General features: G+C 50.4%; 1 long non-coding RNA gene across 1 annotated transcript; it reads right to left on the bottom strand.

Annotated features, from left to right (window-relative positions):
* Window positions 1-650: 650 nt before the first annotated feature.
* On the bottom strand, window positions 651-2,285 carry LOC113599449 (uncharacterized). Its single transcript, XR_003420315.2, has 2 exons — window positions 2,014-2,285; window positions 651-965 (listed from the first exon to the last, which is right to left on the bottom strand). It is a non-coding gene; the product is annotated as an uncharacterized LOC113599449 (long non-coding RNA).
* Window positions 2,286-6,375: the final 4,090 nt, after the last annotated feature.

Below are 6,375 nucleotides of genomic sequence, written 5' to 3'. Positions count from 1 at the left end.
GTGGTGGTGGTGTGAATGGAGTCCCGTGATAGAAACTCCCATGAAGTGTTTGTGACAGGCCAGGCGTTGTCCCTTTGCTCTATGTGGACACATGGAATAAACCTTGCAGCAGTCCTGTGAGGTTCATGCTCCTTCCCCCCCATTTTACAGATGAGACACAGAGAGGTTGAGTAACTTGCCCAAGGACACACTTCGTGGCAAAGCTGGGGACTGAACAGAGTCCGTGGTTGTAACCATTATTCTAGGAGACGGCTCTAACGTTACTACCCTCGGGGCGCCCGGGTGGCTCAGTTGGTTGAACATCCGACTTTGGCTCAGGTCATGATCTCATGGCTCGTGAGTTCGAGCCCCACATCAGGCTCTGTGCTGACAGCTCGAGCCTGGAGCCTGCTTCCGATGCTGTGTCTCCCTCTCTTTCTGCCCTTCCCCCACTTGCGTGCGCGCATGCTCTCTCTCTCTCTCTCAAAAATAAATAAGCGCCAAAAAAATTAAAAATAAATAAAGTGACTGCCCTCAGGGAGCTGCAAGCCCAGACTGGATGAAGGGAGACTTCATTTCTGGCTGTTGGGAATCGGAAAAAGGCTTCTCTGGGGAGGGCGGCAGTTTGACTCAGTCCTAAATAAGGTGGCGAATTTTTGAGGAGGCAAAACTTAACCTGTCAGTCAAGGCTTTTATTTCACACAACACAAACACAATCTGGCTAATGTAGCAGAGAAGTTGTCAGGAACTTTCTTTCCAAAGTGTGGGCTGGAGACATCTGATTAACAGGAAACTCGAAACGTGGCTGCGTCCAAGCGTCTGAGGAGATGGGGAAAGACGGCTTCCGGCAGGTGGGTTCTCCCTAAGTGTAGACAGGGGCTTCAGTTGCTAGGCAATGACAGATGACTGCTCCACACCACAATAGAGGACCTTTGTGTGGAGGGAGGAAAAGTTCCAGACACACCCAGGTTAGCCCCTCTGTTCGGCTGGAACAGAAAGACAAGAACAAGTTTCTGCTTTTACCAAAACATGCATCACGGCTCCGACTGAACCCTCAGAAAAACAAATGAGGCTGGGGTGGGCCGGGGGATTCGCCGTGTTTGTTCGAATCAAAAAAGTTGGGAGGAAAGATCCATCCATGAGGGTCCTTGTCCTTGAAACACCCTAAATGACTCACTGCTCTCAGCTCTTGCGTGACCATGTGTGGCCCAAAGTGGACACAGGCACCTGCCCAAACGTGGTGGCCTCTCCAGCCCCCAGGGAGGCTCCAGCCTTCTCCACGTCTGCCACCACCTCTGTATCACTTTTGGAAAAAATAAATGAGGTGGGGACAGGGGGGTGGGGATCCAGTTTGGGTGGGTTCAACTCCCAAATGGCAAAAAGGAATAAGAATTCTTCAGGCTGCTCTTCCCCCCACCCCCCCTCCCCCGCCGCCCCCAACGTTCAGAAAAAGAGACTCAGGTTCTTGAAGAGGCAGGAGGTAGTGACTTGGAAAAAGCAAGGAGGAAGTAGGTTTTAATTTTCTGGAATGTAAAGAAAATATTTATCTAATTTTCTGGAATGTAAAAATATTCGAATTCTTGAACACAAAGGACAGGACAGGGCATTGAGTGACTTTAAAGTTTCTCTACAGGCTGATGAGAGAATCCCGGCCAAAAGTTTACAAATCTGGTAAATTTCTTATTACCAGTCACACCCCAAATGTCAAACAGCGGTGAATGGATTATTTTTCCCCATCCCAGCCCTGCAGATGGGATCATTTCCTATTCAGACTCCAAGTGCCCTTTATGAACCATGGACTTCCTTTCATTATTTTTTAAAATGGTCACTGTCATAATCTTTTGTGTCTGTTTGTTTTAAAAGCAATTTCCACTTTGGCTTTTTCTAGCTTGAAGTCCACCAGCCCGACTCTTCAAGAAAACAAAACAAAAATCCTGCCTCCCCAATTACTAGTTCAACCTCCATAGGTAAAACCAGGATAGAAAAGTGGGAAGATACAAAAATAGAAACGTGCCACATATCAATAGTGATTACCTCGGGGGACAAAACTCAGAGGTCATGCTCTGTGCTACTGACCAGCCACAAACATGGGCCAATGTGAAGGATCTGGAGGGATCACATGCTGCTTGGAAGACAGGGGGAACCTTAGATTTCTAAGTCATGGGGCTCGGGCGCTCTCAACAAGTTACAGACGTTTTTGTTTCCAAAGCAAAGGAATGGGGTCACCTGTAGGCGGGAAGCACCGGCGGGCATCTGAGGCTGCGGCGGAGGCGGGCGGGCTTTGGGCGGAGCCCAGGGTCCAGGGGGCGGGGCCATCGGGGTCGGGCCTTGTGACGCTGGCTGGCGCCGGAAGGCCCTTGGCGCATCAGGCTTTGTGACGCTCCCTCGTAAGTAAGACCCTGCCGGCACCGCCCTCGCCATTTCGCCCGCAGCCACCTGCAGCTCCGGATCCTTCGTTCCCCTGAGCACCAAGCGCGACACAGGGGACATGAGAAGAGGGATGTTGATGAGGCTGCAGCTGGGGCTGCTGCTTCTGGCGCTGCTCCTGCCCCAGGAGGTTTCTTCCCAGGGAACCACCGCGGCGGCGGCGGCGGCCGCCGCCACCACCACCAAGGCCTCAGCCACGGCCGCTACCACCAAGTCAGGCGTGTGCGCCCTCCAGTCTACGGTCAGCGTTGTGCTGGTGTCGCTCTTCCTTCTTCTCCACCTCCACTGTTGAGAAACTCAGGCCGGAAAACATTTTCACCTTTCCAGCTCATCCTTCGCAACCCCATCCTAATGGTCCCCGCGTATCTAGCGTGGCAAAAGGAAGCCACAGGTCCTCAGGAAATCTACGAATTCCACCCCCTCTTTTACGGACGCGGACGGTGTTGAGCGTGGCCGATCTGGTTCGGAGAACATCTGAAGACGTTGCCTGGGCGCTAAGTCTGCGGCGTTTTGTGCACCAGACTGAATGGGCCAACAGCCAAACTTAGCGAGCGATCTTGTTAACGGGGGGTTTAAGGAATGTGGACTCTGAAAACTCTGCCATGCCAAGAAGAATCAATTTCACCTGGATCTAGAAAAAAAAAAAAAAAGGATGAGATGTAGAGGGGAGATGTTTCATTTTGATTCACCAGATCTGTAAGGCCATTAAAACCATCTGGTAATACCAGAAGCTTCTGTGGTTCTTTGGACGTCCATTGGAAGGGGCGTCCAGGTGTTACTGGAAATCAGGGTGAATTTGATGCGGGCCTACCTGTAAATTTTTACATTGTTCAGCTTTCACCGTTTCCTTGGGAACTGAACTCTTTCCTCTGTGGTTTTGGATTTAACGGCACGTCTGGCTGTGTATGGAGGAATTGATATGTGCCGGAGCAATGGTGGATTGGAATCTACCCCCAATCCAAACATAATGGGGTCCATCTTGCTAAGGCCGTTATAAAAGGCACGTAGTAGACACCTGCCATCGAACATTCCCATCCACCAAGAGTTCATTTAGCTACCGCACTTAACCTGCTTCTGTAGAATAGAAATGCTTTAACTTTATTATGATTTTGTTTTAAGTTTATTTTTGAGAGAGACAGAGCGTGAGTGGGGGAGGGGCAGAGAGCGAGGGAGACCCAGAATCCGACACAGGCTCCAGGCTCCGAGCTGTCAGCACAGAGCCCGACGCGGGGCTCGAACTCCCGAGCCGTGAGATCATGACCTGAGCCAAAGTCGCTTAGCCGACTGAGCCACCCAGACGCCCCAAAATGCATTGACTTTAATCCTAAAATGCTGCTTTTCATGAACAGATAGATGGGGCCCTGCTTTTGAGCCATGCTAACTAACACGAGTCATACCCCACGGAGGTAGGTGGTGGGTTTTTTTTTTTTTTTCTTCATTTCTCGAGAAACGGTGTTTCTTCTAAACACCATCTCTGGTCACAGGGTTTGACCTACAGCGTGTGTTCTGCTGAGCAAAGGCCTGGGTGTGAGTCCAGAGGGGCCACGAAGTGGGCACTAGGCACTAACCAGACCAAACGCCAACGCAAAATCATGGGTTCCTCTCCCCTCCCCGCCCTCCAATTCGGGAAGCTGTGACGTCATGTGCTGCTCACAAGCCTTTGGGGTCCACGTCATCAGACACACCTTTCAACAAGCCGTTTGTGAAGGGTTTCCTATTATTCCACGTTTTGGGATGTGTTTTTTAGGGGCACCTCTATGGTTTGCAACATGTGACTTTCACATAGTATATAGCGTATCTTCCAGTGAGTATCACCCCACATCACACCCAGCGTGAGCGAGCGCCTTGGAGCAGCCGGCTTTCACGTCTGCCATTCACACCATTCTTTCTGCCACTGCGTTACGTCGCCACGTTCTAGATGCTCTAGTACACTGCTATCACTTTTGGCTTTACAGGGTTACCCTTTTAAATTTTTTTTTTTTAAGTTTATTTATTTTTGAGACAGAGAGAGACAGAGCATGAACGGGGGAGGGACAGAGAGAGAGGGAGACCCAGAATCGGAAACAGGCTCCAGGCTCTGAGCCGTCAGCCCAGAGCCCGACGCGGGGCTCGAGGGGATTTGGGCTCCGAAGTTATTCTCTGCTTGGCTGCATAGACTTCCATTCTGTTCCTGCTCAGCTTGGTATCCAGAAACAGACTCAGGAGGCCATCGGTGCAGGTTTCTGGAATTCTCTCTCTGTGTAGCTCCCTCTTCTCTGCTACTGCCCTGGTAGGTTCTAGCCACCCCTACCTCCCCAAACTCAGATCTGCCTCTTCAACTCAGTGAGACTGCCCCTTTCTAGCTCCGTTACCCCCTGCTTGTGCTGTGGCCTGACAAATGCCTCCCAGTTGAAAGCTGGTGTGTTTTTAGGCCTCCCCTCATTTGCTTCCCTTCTCTCAGAGATCACAGTCCTTCACTGCTTGTTGTCCACTATCTGGAATAACCATTTCATGAGTCTTGCCCACTTCTTTGTTTATTTACAGGGGCGGCAGGAGGGAGTGTATATATTCCATTGCGACCAAAGCCAAAGTCACAAGTGTAAGTTTTAGCGTCGAACACACTTAAGTTTAGATTCTGCCTCCGCTAGTTACTTGCTGTGTGACCTCGGGCATGTCACTTGGCCTCTCAACCTGTATATTCTCATACATAAAATAGTTACTGGCCGTATGATTGTAGAGATGAAATGACTTCACATGTGGAACATGCATCACGTGGCCGGTACATGGTGGGTAAGTGTTCAATAGATGAAAAGCATTATTATGAATAAGAATGGTCCCCGGGCTTCTACAAGATGCGACAATAACTAAATCCTGGTAATGAAGATCCCAGAAGACCACTACCTCTCTGCAGCCTTGACTGGCCCTTTAAGTGATGGATTGTACTTGTAAATATTTAAGCAGCCTTGGTTGCTCTGCATTAAAAGTGTGTAAGTTTCTATTGAGCTCCTGTCGGCTGGTTTTAACATCTTGCCACTGACCCATTCAGAGCGTGGTATCTTCTCGGGTGGCTCCAAGGGGCCCCTAGTGAATTCCGAGGCGTCTCTATGAAGGGGCTACTGCTGGAATCTCATTCTGAGGCTGTTTTTCCCACCAGGCTCCTCCCTCCAGTTTACCAGGAAATCAGAGCCTTTCATGGTAACTGGCTTCCAATCATGGTTAATGCGGGAACTAGAGTTCCAGAAGGCAGGCCCTGGAGGGTGCATTCATCCCCCCCTGTGTCGGGAGCTGTCAGGGCAACCTCTGAGGGGGTGGGAAGGAGGATCGGGAGGGAGAAGTGAGGTGAAATGGGCCTCTAATCATGTCTGTTTACTCCCTTTTGCTCCCAGCTATCTTTAAATGGAATCAAAATATCCCCTAATCCTCTTGATCTCAATTCAGTGCTTCTAGAGAAGAGATACTTGACATTTAAGGTTGTAGGAAAAGGGAAGAAAGTACCAGTGTGAGAGAGACATAATATTTGCTGGAAACCATAGCATGGAGAAATTTCAGGGAACTCACGTTAGGAGCCTCCTTAATTTCTTGGAAAACAAAACACCAGATGAGAGAAGGCGGGACCACACCGGGGTCCTCCTGCTGGGACAGGTTGTCAGGATGCTTGATGTGCAGTGTTTTGCCCTTGGTCCTCCACTTGGCGTCCCCCATTAGCACGGAGGCTGTGATGTCCCCTGATAAGACTTTCTGCCTTCTTAGCCCTGCGAAAGCTGGTCCTTTTGTCGTCCATCCCTGTCAGCAAAACAGACCTTTGTAGGCTGAAGAACTGTGGCCCCTGCCACCCCCTTCCTCCCCATTTGTGTGTCGGCTTCCCAGAAATAGTGAGACACGTGCTGCACATGAGTGGGCCATTTAGCAGGCGCTCAGGATGCCATCACCCTGCGGCTGAACACTGCAGGGGCTGACCGCACTGGGATCCAGAAGAGGGGTCTTGGGGTC

Source organism: Acinonyx jubatus, chromosome C1 (genome assembly GCF_027475565.1).
Source record: "Acinonyx jubatus isolate Ajub_Pintada_27869175 chromosome C1, VMU_Ajub_asm_v1.0, whole genome shotgun sequence".
Taxonomy (NCBI): domain Eukaryota; kingdom Metazoa; phylum Chordata; class Mammalia; order Carnivora; family Felidae; genus Acinonyx; species Acinonyx jubatus.
The sequence above is the reverse complement of the archived record's forward strand: the minus strand, read 5'-3'. Positions and strand labels throughout refer to the sequence as shown.